Source organism: Delphinapterus leucas, chromosome 5, assembly GCF_059928025.1.
Source record: "Delphinapterus leucas isolate spDelLeu-1000000601 "Yukka" chromosome 5, BTC_Dleu_Yukka2, whole genome shotgun sequence".
Taxonomy (NCBI): Eukaryota; Metazoa; Chordata; class Mammalia; order Artiodactyla; family Monodontidae; genus Delphinapterus; species Delphinapterus leucas.
In genome coordinates, this window is record NC_143133.1 from 125,669,167 (window position 1) to 125,682,656 (window position 13,490).

A 13,490-nucleotide genomic window follows, 5' to 3' on the forward strand; every position below is an offset into this window, starting at 1 on the left:
TGAATTGGAAGATTGGGATTGACATATATACACTAATATGTATCAAATAGATAACTAACAAGAACCTGCTGTGTAAAAAATAAATTAAATTAAATTAAAAATTTTTAAAAAACAAATGTCTACCTTCTTAAAAACAAAAAATCTAAACTCTTCTAACTTCTGCCATTCCCATGATCTCTTCAAATTCATTATTCATTATTCTCAATGGGTCTCTCTGCTCCAGTCTAACCAATCTGTCTAGCCTACAACTGCCCATAACCTTTGTCAATGTACCTGTCATTCAACTATTTATTTAGTCATCTATTTTCCTGATGGTAAACTCCTCTAAGAATTTTTTGATCCACAGCACTTAGCAAAGTCTCTGACCAACAGGTGGTACTCGATCAATGTTTGCTGAATAAATTTAATAAATCATAAATGCTGAGGGGTGCTTATAAAATAGAAAGCTTGCAACAGCACACTCAACATTGGGTTCATCAGTTTTATTTGTGTTAATTAAGCACAGCTAATGAACGAATACTTATTTATTCATGTTAAGGCAATTTTCTTTGCCAGATCAGTGAACAGTTTGTAAAGACAGAAAATCACGATGGTCTACCACGGAATCTGTGGGGGAAGAGAAATCATACTTTGCAAACATGTTCTTCTTCACACATACCAAACACCACTGCTGTTCTTTTAATAAAACACTAGAGACATTCTGTGTAATAAAACAACTACTGCCGAAGATTAAACAAACTGTTTTTATCCCTGGTTGGATTTCATCTAAGCAGGTATTTGGTTAATGAAACCAACAGATAGCTTTGCAAAATGACATACATGAAAATGAGGCCGAAAATAAGAACTGGGACTGCAGAGAAAATATAAGAGTGAATATACTCTCAAAAACACTGTTCTTTGTCTTATACGTCTCCAAGGTGCAGCATTAAGACTATTTCACTCAAATCCTCTTCCACTTCAATGACAAAATTATGTAACATGGGATAATATCAGGGAGGTATACTCACGATAGCTCACATAGCACAGATTCAACAAAGCAGTAAAATATGAATTCTTAGGCTTAATGAAGTTTTAAGAAAAATGTATATAGTTCTTCTCTGTTTATTCCATTTGCTTCCTATGTTTATATATTACTTCTACCTCAGTATCAATGTCATAAAAGCTTATGAAATAAATCACTTAAAGTAAATTGAGCATGTTAAATAGTAGACCTATGAACATCACAATAATTTCATTTATTCTACAGCACTCAGTTCTACACATAAATGATATTTATCTCTAAAAATAATGTAACAGGTATATTTCTTATATGTATGTTCTAATATCATATATTTTATATTATATAGGTTTACATATTTTATTTTTAGAAATCTAGTCGACACTTCATTTTTATCTCTGTACCCACATATGATCATTCCTTATAAGGAAAATATTCATATTCAGATAATCATGAAAAATAATTTAAAATATTGAACAGGTTAGCCCTACCAGTCACCACACAAAAAAATTAACTCAAGATACGGCTGAGAGCTAATTTTATCTGTCAACTTGATTGGGTCATGGAGTGCCCAGATAGTTTGTTAAACATTATTTCTAGGTATGTCTGTGAGTGTTTCTGGGTGAGATCAGTATTTGAATTGTAGACTAAAGCAAATTACCTTCCTCAATGTGGGCAGGCATCATCCCATCCCTTGAGGGCCTAAACAGAACAAAAAGGCGGAAGAATGGAGAATTTGCATTCACAGACTGTTTAAACTGGAATATCCTTCTTCTGCCCTCAGACTGGGACTTACACCATAGATTCTCTAATCCTCAGGTCTTTGGACTTGGCATGAACTTACACAATCAGTTCTCCTTGTTCTCAGGCCTACAGACTTGGACAGAAACTACACCACCAGTTTTCCTGGGTCTCCAAAATATAGAGGAACATCTAAGTCTCCATAACCACCTGAACCAATTCCTTATAGTAAATCGCTTCACATATAGATATATGATATATATAGAGAGATATATGGTATATAGAGAGATATAAATACTGATACCTATCATAGATATATACTAATTTATATATTATAATATTGATATATATGATTAAATGATTTATATATACCCTATTGAGACATATATATATATGATTTACACATATCCTATTGATGTATAGCGACACATATCTCTATGTCTATCTATGTACATATATATCTCTGTTTTTATTTCTCTGGAGAACACAGACTAATACAGTGGATTATAGATCTAAATTTAAAAGCTAAGGTTATAAAAGTTGAAACTATTATACTTCTAGAAGAAAACATAGATAAATATATTAGTGATGTAGAATGGGCAAATATTTATTAGACAAGTCACAAATGGTAATAATCATTTTAGAAGAAAAAAGATTAAGTTGAATTCTATCAAAATTAAAAACTAGTGCTCAGTAAAGACATAATAAAAATGTGAAATATTCAACAATACAACAACTGGCAAAGGAATCACAACCATAATATATTTTTGAAAACACCTATAAATCAATAAAAGAAAGAAAATAACTCAATTTTTAAAAGATTGGTCTAAAGATATGAAAAGGCACTTCGAAACAAAATATCTGAATAGCCAGTTAGCATATTAAAAAGGGTTCATTATTAGCTACGGGTGAATCACAAATTAAAACTTCAGTGAGATACCACACCCATCCAAATGTTACAATGAAAAAGACTGACAATAACAAGTTACCTCAGGATGTGGTACAACTGGACCTCTTATGCAAAGTTAGTGGGAGTTTAGCATACAAGCACTATGGAAAACTCTTTTGCAGTTTCTACCCTCTGATTCAGCAATTCTATGCTAGGGTATTCCACTCTAAGAGAAATGAATACATTTTTCCACAAGGACTTCTTCAAAGAAGTTCACAGAGCTTTATTAATAATAGCCCCAAACTAGAAATAACATAAATATCCATCAATGGAAGCTAGGATAAACATTCTGTGATCTATTCATAAAATGAAATAGCACTCAGCTATAAAAAGAAACATACTATTGATTCACTTAACATCATGGATAAATGTCAAAAACATAATGAAGCAAAGAAGCCAGATGCAAAAGAATAGATACAAAGTTCAAGGACAGACAAAACTAATCTGTGATGGAAAAAAGTAAGAGTAGTGTTTGCCTCTGTGTGAAAAATGGGGGATAGGAACCTTGACTGGAAAGGGTCACGAGAAAATTTTCTGGAGTACTAAGTATGTTATATATCCTGATATTGATACTACTTACTAGGGTGTATAGATTAATCATAATTCATTAAGCTATATACAATATTTGTGTACAATATGTAAAGTATACATCAGTAAACTACCATTAAGAAGAATCAAAAGAGACAAGGGAACCAATTCCCTACATGAACTAATATTGTCAAGAAATCACAGGAATAAAGACTCAGACGTAGAGAATGGACTTGAGGGACACGGGGAGGGGGAAGGGTAAGCTGGGACAAAGTGAGAGAGTGGCATGGACATATATACACTACCAAATGTAAAATAGCTAGTGGGAAGCAGCCGCATAGGACAGGGAGATCAGCTCCGTGCTTTGTGACCACCTAGAGGGGTGGGATAGGGAGGGTGGGAGGGAGATGCAAGAGGGAGGAGATATGGGGATATATGTATATGTATAGCTGATTCACTTTGTTATACAGCAGAAACTAACACAACATTGTAAAGCAGTCGTATTCCAGTAAAGATGTTAAAAAAAAAAAAAAAGAAAATCAAACAAACACAATCTAAATCTGACCACTTTTCATCTGATGGATTTAACTATCAATATACAGGTAATACAGGGAAACATGACAAACACCGCCACAGTTATGCAATCAGAGTGATACATGCTGTAGGCAACTGTACAGGAAAAACTATTCAGTTCCACCAGTAAATACATCTAATGGAAAATCTCTAAGAGATTTAGAATTTAAAGATTAAAGAGGTTTAAGAGACATATCAACTGATCCAAATATGGGGATTTTATATGGATCTTTATTCAAACAAATGCTTAAAACTTACATATAAAGCATTTATTTGTAAAATATAGCGCTTATGGGAAGATTAGAAGTTTAAATACTGACTGAATGTTTGATCATATTAAGAATATATTCTTTATTGTGATGTTATTGTAATTGTAATTATGTTTTAATAGAAACTATATCTTTCAGAGATATACATCAAATGTTTACATAAATATACAAACTTAAATTTCTTTAATAAAAAGTAGTGTAAGAAAGCCATCAAAATATTTGGCTTAAAGTTATTCTATAATGAGAAAAGCAAAAGGGGTAAAATAATTATGTAAACTATCCATTGCACATGAATCATAAATACCCAAGTTTTCTGATATGATGGAGTATTTGACTTCTATAAATACAGAAACATTCATTTACCTTCTGATAAATTTGAGTGGGATTATTTGAAGTATAGCAATGGTAATATACTATCTTAAGGATGACCATGAAAAAAAAAGTGAACATGTTATTTTTCTTCTAGTACCAATAAGCATTTGAAATTTGATTTTCAAAAAAAATCAATCATAAATTATTAAACAGGAAAAAGTACTTTAAAGATATTGAAGGCATGTGGTAATCTGCTCGTGCATTTTGTTCAAGAAACATTGAGACTAGTTCCTCAACAAACAGAAAGCTGAACAGCTACCATAAAAATGTATGACGTCTATAAAAGTTAATAGCCATAACGCCAAAAGCTGGCAAATATAAGAGCAGGATAAAAATGAAAGCTTCTTCTCCACAATTTCTATTTGCTTCATAATCCAGAAACAATTTCTTGAGGAGCTTGAGGTTTTGTTCCAAATATTTCATATTGTTTATTTTAGTGAGATTCTATTTACTTATTACTTTGGGGAAAGCATACAGATATCAATTAGGAAAATTAATGTGAATGTTGTATGTGTGTATATATACATAAAATAGATATCTATATGCATGTAATAGACATATATATAAAATACACATATTTCTGTGTGCATCTTTATTTCCATTAGAACCAGGCTCTAGTAGAATTATACTATTTATTTGTTTATATGTGTAAACATGTATCCATTTAAATTATGGCTATAAAACTTACAGAAAGTCAAATCTCTTTTCAATAAAGTCAACATTGTATAAGATAAACATCTGTGCAGGTTATTCTCAATGCCAATACTACCCTCATATATAAGCAAAACACTGTACTTTATAATATTTTTAATAGTTAGAATAATATCAACCAAGATCTAGGTCTAGATTTCTGGCTCTCCCAATAACTAATATCTTTGCTTTCAATGTGAAGTAAGTTTCTTAATAAATTTGTAAGCCAGTGAACTGAATACATGTATGTGGATGTTTAGGTATGTGAGCACATCACAGGTATCAAATTATGCCTAGCACCACAACTATTATAAATACCATAGTACCTGCTTTCTTTAAAGCAAGTATATATAGGAATTCATTAATATCCATATTATAATACACGAGTTTTGATAAAAATACACTGTGCCATTAAAAAAGACAATTTCTTATTACAACTATCTCATCAGATGAAGTCCTCAATTTTGTTCAAGTTTCACGCAATTTGAAATATCTTGAAATCAAGTCATTTATTATAGTTAAACAATAAAAGCTGTTTTTTTAATTTGATAATGTAATAAAAGGATTTCATATCCCTTTTATTATAATAACAATTTCCTCTTACATAGTTTTTATATATATGACACATATATTTTTTAAAAAGTGAAATACTGAAATTAAGAGTGTCAGGTTTGTTCTCTCCACCATACCAGGCACTCCCTCATGTCTCTGATCCACCAAAGAAACCGATGGCAATAAATGGGAAAAGAAGAAGGAGCACAAAATTAGTACTCAGCTGACAATTTTCTAGCTACAAAGTTTTGGACAAGTTTTTTCCTTCCTTCCCTTCCTCCCTCCCTCCCTTCTTTCTTCTTTTCTTTACTCCTTCCTTCCTTCCTTCTTCTCTAGGTACATACACTCTTTGTTTTAAAAACTGAAATAATAATGTAATAGCATTTACTACAGTCAAATTTAATAGCACTTATTACAGTGAGTTATAAATAGGAAAAGTATTATGTAATATGTAAATATTGGAGGAAAATACACTTCATTCTCATCTTTTATATTAGAATTATAAGTGTAAGTACTTGAAAGAATCTGATAGAGGCCGTATGTCTAATTCCCTCCTTTAGCTAAAAGGAGACTAAGAGATTTACCAGTTAAATCCTAACTCTTTTTATTCTCAAAATGATACTTGTTGTGCTTCACTCCTTGACTTTCCATATTTTATTTTTAGCTGTCATTATGAGATCTCGCCCCGCAAAATTTAATTACCTAAACATCAGACTTTCTTTTATTACATTCTGTAATCCAAGCAGAGATCCCTTCACTTTAGGCATATCTGGGACTTCAGCCTCTATGTAATTTTTTCCAAACTAGATCTCTAGTGTCATATATCAGTTTGGTCTCTGGGTTAACATTAATTTTTTATGCAATTGAATAGCACCGTATCACACAGCTTATTCAGTGAAACATTCCTTCAGCAGAATGTTGATAAATACATCTGAAAAAAATGGCTCAATAAAAAAAAAAATCTTGGTAGCCTTGTGTTTGAAGTAAATGTTAAAAGGTTTCTTTAAAACTGGAATTTTTAGAACATTTTACAAGAAACTTTGAATCTTGTAAGGTTGCATAGGCAACAAACTATAGGCAACATTACTTTATTTGGTGTGGTACCTCCTTTATTCTTTAAACAGAGCATGTGACCCAGTGTTCTGATAGTACACTTTGGGTAACACTTTATTAAAAGGAAAACATTCTTAGAAATAGCTAATATTATTTAAGGGTTAAATACAATTAATGCACTTAAATACATATATATTTCATATGCCATTTGCAGATACTAGTACAAACATCTGTGTCTAAGTGTGTTTTATATGTTGTGTCAGCAGAAGTGTTTGTTTTAGAAACCACAGGATTCAGAAAGGTCTCAAGCTTACATACACACACACATGTATTTTAATGACTACTAATTGCCAAATCCAAGCACATATAATTATTATTATGAAAACTATTATCAGACAGTGTTCCAGGTGTTTTACACACATAATTTCATTTTATATCATCTTTGTGTGATACTTGTTATCAGAGCTCTATGTGTTTATCTCCATGTTGTATAGGAGAAAACAGAACTTAATAGATATTAAATTGCTCATTCAAAAAAATCTCTCAGGTTAAAGTGGCAGAACTGAACTTAAACCTAGATCTCTATGACTTTCAGGTTTATAGCATTTCTGTCACACTATTTAAATACCCTATGGAAAAGCGATCAAAGTACCCTAAGCAAGAAATAATAAATCAATTCTATTAACCTTAATTGTTTTTAAACTAACTAAAAAAAATCTTAAATATATTCTCTGAAAAGTAATAATAGCCCTAATCCATATTTTAAAGATGCTATTTTGGTTAAACAGTGGAGATGAAAATAGATTCCACTATTAAAGCACATAAAATCTTTCTAGAGAGCACCAGTTATTGACACATTTTAAAATTAAGTGATTCTTAGAAAATTAATAGGGAAGAGTTTCATTACCTTCTGGTTTACAAATTGAAAATATAATCATAAAATACTACTACTGGAGCCATAAAAAGTTACCTGGACTAGAAAGTGGAATAAATTATGCATAGTTATCAACTATGACTGTAAATTTTGCTTATGGTGATCTTAAATCTAATGATAAAGAAATATTTGGAAATCAGAAAATTATTTTGTAATAAATATTTTACTTATAGGAAAACGTAACAAATAAAACTAAAAATTATAAAGTATTGATGATGTGCTATTTGTTAAGGATATTAGATGTTTCAAATGCAAATATTAAACTTCTCTGCAACCAAGAAGATGGTTTAAGAATAACAAATATCCGGGGCTTCCCTGGCGGCGCAGTGGTTGAGAGTCCGCCTGCCGATGCAGGGGACACGGGTGCGTGCCCCGGTCCGGGAAGATCCCGCATGCCGCGGAGCGGCTGGGCCCGTGAGCCATGGCCGCTGAGCCTGCGCTTCCGGAGCTGTGCTCCCGCGTACCAAAAAAAAAAAAAAAAAAAAAAAAAAAGAATAACAAATATCCCTTTCAGATAGATTCTAAATTTCATTGTATATTATATCTTTTATTTACTTTATAAGTCCTATCTGTTTATCATTGTATTGTAAATTTCAAGCAATTTTTATTCTCTTTTACTCTTACTTCCCTATTTTTGAGCACCGTGCAATTATTTTGCTTTATGCTCTTGAATTTAGTTATCGCTTATAAGATCCTTGCTATTCATTGAGAACTTAGTTAATAAAAGTATCAAAGGTGTTGCAAGAACAGCTAACATTTAATTGTTGTTAACTGCTTTACATACATTCATTATTTTATTCCCTATTACTAGTGTTAGTACCATTTTACAAATCATGGAACTGAAGTACTAGTGGTACAGTAAGCCCAAAGTTACATGGCAAGTATGCAGTAAAAAGAGTAATCAAATCCAGGCTTCATGTTTCAGCTGTTCTCTGACTCTAGCTTCTACACTGAGTTAGCATGGTAAATGCTAAAATGTTAGAAACAACAGCATGTGTCCAGGCTCCACATTTTAAAGATTTATTTTAAACAAATCATCTATCTATTCCATAAACTTTCATCAAATAGAAAATAAATATGAATTCAGTCAAGCTGCAACAAATCTAAAATTGATGTAACACTGGGCATTACAATAAAATATGTGAGCTATGCATGCCAAGAGATCATAATAAAAAACAAAACTTTTGAGAATTTTCATCTATGAGCTCTGAAACACACCTTCCAATGAAAAGCAGCAATGTCGATTGTGAGTTTTCTAAATTTCCAATTTGCATTTATATGTTTCTAATAACCTCTATTCACCACATCACCTTAGCTGGAACTAATATCATGATATTACCAGATACTGGTCTCTTTAGAAAATATAGACTCTTGGTAAACTTGGAAACAACTGTAACATATACTAGGAAGGAAAATAATCTGAACTAACATCATTAAACAATTCCTCTACTAATATTAGAATAAAAGCTGGTATTTCAGCTGGAAGTGAGCTGTCAGGGCCGATTTCCCTCCCCAAAAGCAGCAAATAAGTTAAATTATCAGGGTTCTAAAGGTCTATGGGAGTTCAATGTCCTTGGTCCTTCTATCTCATTTTTCCTCAGTCACTAAAGCAATCCACTTAAATTTTCATTTATTGCAACATGACAGATTAGATGCCCAGACTGATTGTCCTACTTTAAAAATATATTAAATACTAGATAAAACATCTATTTCTTAAATCTTGAATATACTTGAGTTGGCAAGAAAGTAAGCAACGCTAAGGCAAGGGACTGAAGGAGAGGATCATAGAGGTATATGAAACCAAGAAGTTGTCTTTTACCTTGGAGACGACTGCTAAGCCACTAAACTTGAGTGTTGGTTCTTGTGGACCCTTCATTTTGGAACACCAAAAGTTTGCATCCTCAGTATACAGGTGAACTAGAAATATATTTACCATCTTTCCTTCTCTAAAAATGGCTCAAAGCAGAGGAAAAGAAAAAATTTTCCTGAGAATTCAAACTCATAAGCCAGAACTCATAAAAGAATCTAGGTTCCCTACTCTCTGGGTTCCAGAAAAAAAAAAAATCTCAAGGTAAGAATTTAATTTAATGAAGTCAATTTTCATTAGAAATTCCAGATCGCTGACAAGAAGCAAAGCAAAGTTTTTCTCAATTTATATCTCTGGTGTCAAGGAATTTTCATAGGTAAAAGTTTAAGAAAAATGAGCAGCTAACATTAAAAAAAGAAGTATGGAAAACGTATGGAAATAAGGCACCATGAGTGACATATGAAAATAAGGCAGCATGCGTGACAGCTAGCTGAAACAAAGATAGGAGTCATGATGTGAAAAATCCAGAAATTAAAATTATGAGAAACAGAATAGAAAAGTAATATTTATATTTTAAGAAATAAAAGGTTTGATAATATAATTAAAGACTCATAGATATAAAAAAAGAATAAAAACTATTACAAATGAAAAATACAGTATTTGAAATAAAAAATTCGATAGATGGGTTGAAGAGTGGATTACCATACATAGGTAGGGAATTTGTGTTGTGGGATAATATACTATAAGTTAGAGAGATGTAAAATGTAAAGGAGAAGTTAAGAGATATGTATTGATATGATCATGTGAGTATGTCAAAATCACACATCTAACCCAAATTCTAGAAGTAGAAAACAGCAAGAATGGGGCACAGGTAAAATTTGAATTAATTCCAAGACATGGCAAAAAGATGCCAATCCACAGATTCAAGAAATCCAACTGAATTCATCTCCTTCCTAAAAGAAATTTACATTCTCTTAAACCCGTATTTCCACAAAAATATCTCAACTACAAGTTATGTGGTCCCATGTAATAACATGAATATACTCACAACACAATTCCAACAAGTTAATGAAAAATATTGTTGAGTGAGTAAAAGACCAAGTATTGTATTTCATTAAAACCAAAAATAGACTTTGTTTTCTTTTGAGCTAACAAACCATACCTTTACTTAATTTATTCTGCAGCTTATAACTTATTCCCATCGTCTTTTATTTATCTGACTGAATCTGTTAACAGTCATAATAGGATTCTTGGAAGAAAACACAATCTTTAAAGAAACAGCAGATATAAGATAAAAAATTAACTCTCCAAAGGGATTATATTTTAGATATTTGTCTATTCTCTGTTAGTGAATTCAAACATTTTGAAAACTACTTATTTAAAAACACTATTTGAGAAAAAACTAAAGGTAATAGCTTCATATTCATGTATTATTAAAAATATGGATTTGAAAATGAATATTTTATATGTAAATATTTCTGAAATTCAAATAAAGATGATTTTACTTTCATGAGAACTGAAAATAAGTTGGTTATTATGATGAGGATATTTTTCAGAACATATATTTGATGACTGAGAAATTATGAAAAATTTTGGAAGTTGAGTTCATAAACTTTTCCAAATTTTCTTTACTGTGAAAAATAAAACAAAACAAAAAATCCCGAGAAGTTCTAAGAACACAGACAGCAATAGAAGAGAAAACTTAAGCACAGTCAGGTAATACTCAAGCTTGGCTTGCTCAATTGCCATGTGTGAAGTCAAATTTGCACCTGTTGTGGGATCTGTCAGTGTTGGCAGGGAACATTGGAAGCTGAGCTTCCACACTTTACAAAGCAGCATTATTATCCAATAATGCAACCTTTGACGTGTCACCATTCACAGCATGCTGAAGTCTGACGACATGTAAACCACTAAAATGTACAACCGAATAATTTACAGGATTCAATGGCCGACGTCTTTCTCTTCCCACATCCCCTACCCCCGGTGAAATGTATCACTGGGGGATGGGCGTGTAGAGGGTGAACAAAGGGTTTTGAAGTACAAAGAACCTGGAACGTTTTTTTTTCCCTGAATCCATGTAATTTTTAACAAATAGCATCACTGGGTAATGACTTAAGTTATTCTGGATGAAATATCTGAGGATATTTTCCCCTGAACATCCTCTAAGTTTAAACTTGGTGATAACATACACATTTTTAGAGGCAATTACGTGCTTTTGCAAAGAAGCCAAAAAGGCTTCTACACTAATGTCACCCTGGGACAGAGGGATGAACAGAGGAGTCCTCAGAGTGCTATCTTGGAAACCTGCCACTGCGTGATGGCAGCTGGTGATTAATAATCTTTAACGAAATAGTAATTCAAGCAGGACTAAACCGGCTCACAAACTCTATGGTACCAACAGTCAAAACTGGTAAAATCTAATTTTAAATAGTCCCAAAAATATGAAATGATCCTACACTCTGTTACTTAGATAGTATAAGATACAAGAGCTATGCAAGATACTCAACATGTCCAGTCCATGATTAATCAGATGCCAATTTTTAACATCATCCTCTAATCATTAATTCAATCTTACCAACCCGCTTTTTTGAGAAACAAAAGGTGCTCATCAACTTCTCTAATATGATGTATTCATAAAGTTATTATGCAAATATAATACTGATAAACTGATGTTCACGTGGCAGAACCAGATGAAATAGGTTAAAACTGTTGTTTACTGAAGAAAATTATGGATTCTTCTACAGGTTAATTGGTAGTAACATAATGCACTTGAAATTACAGAGATATTGAAGATCATTTTCAATGACTATGTACTTCAAAAATGTTAGTTGTGTTGAAATTTTTGAAATGTTCTACAGTAAAAATCAGTTAAAACACTATATATTTGTATGATTTTTTTACAAGTAAGAATATTTTTAAATGTTTCAAGTTATTTTCTTTTCTAAAGGTATATAGTAAACTTGTACAAGAATTTTTTTTTAATTTCTAGTGTCTCCTCCTAATTCAATTAAAATCAAATCAAAACAAAATAAACTCACAAACTCTAAATTATTAAGAAAAAAAGCAAAAAGGCTTTCTAACACCTAAAATCCTATCTAAGAAGCTCATGGGAAATAACAAGCAAGAAGTTTTGATACTTAAGTTTGATGGAGAAATAACAAAGAAATAAAACCTCAGTGGTGAACAAACATCCCATGTCTGAGGGCAGCTGAGAACATATCTTTAGTCTGAAGGGTACACACACAAAAATGTTGCTACCTTCCTTTAGCCATAATAATTAGAAAACAAAGGCCTGAAGTCAACTCAAAGTGCTGCTGACTCAAATGTCCTGCTTACTTTCAGGCAATAAATGGAAAGTATGTTTGTGCCTGAGGATTTTCATCACTATTTCTTTTTATGTCTGAAGACTTTGGCTCACATTCCAACCAAACACAGTCGTTCAAAACAATTAAGTATTCTCACCCAAATCCCTATTTCTCTACATCACAAAATCAGCACACACTTGGCATTCCTGGCAGCTCTTGGCACTGACTGTGGGTCAGAACTGAGAAGCTCTGGCAATACAATGTGGGGAAAGCTTCTTTACTGCAGCTGCCAACACTTCTGTTTGACCCAATGAATCAACTTAAATCTCTCAATCCTTCTCTCTCTGTCTCACTCTCTATCCATCTTTCTCTCAGCAAGTAATGCACGTGAATTACAATTTAATTTTAGATATTGTTGTTTCTAATGAAATACAAGATAAGTGATGTTTCAGTATGGTCTGGAAAGTCTGAAAAAACAAGAAATATTTTCATTAGTGTATATTTTTTGTCTTAAGTTTTCCCTGAGATATCCCCCTGCCACTGAGATTCTTCCATCTTATTTCAAATACATGAATATATATATACACACACACACACACACACACACACCCCATATACACCCCCAACACTGCTTTGACTACTTTCATTTGCTTGTGTGTATTTCTTCCTGAAGACTGTGTTTCTACTTCTACCTTCTTACCTTTGTAGCATCAAAAGGAG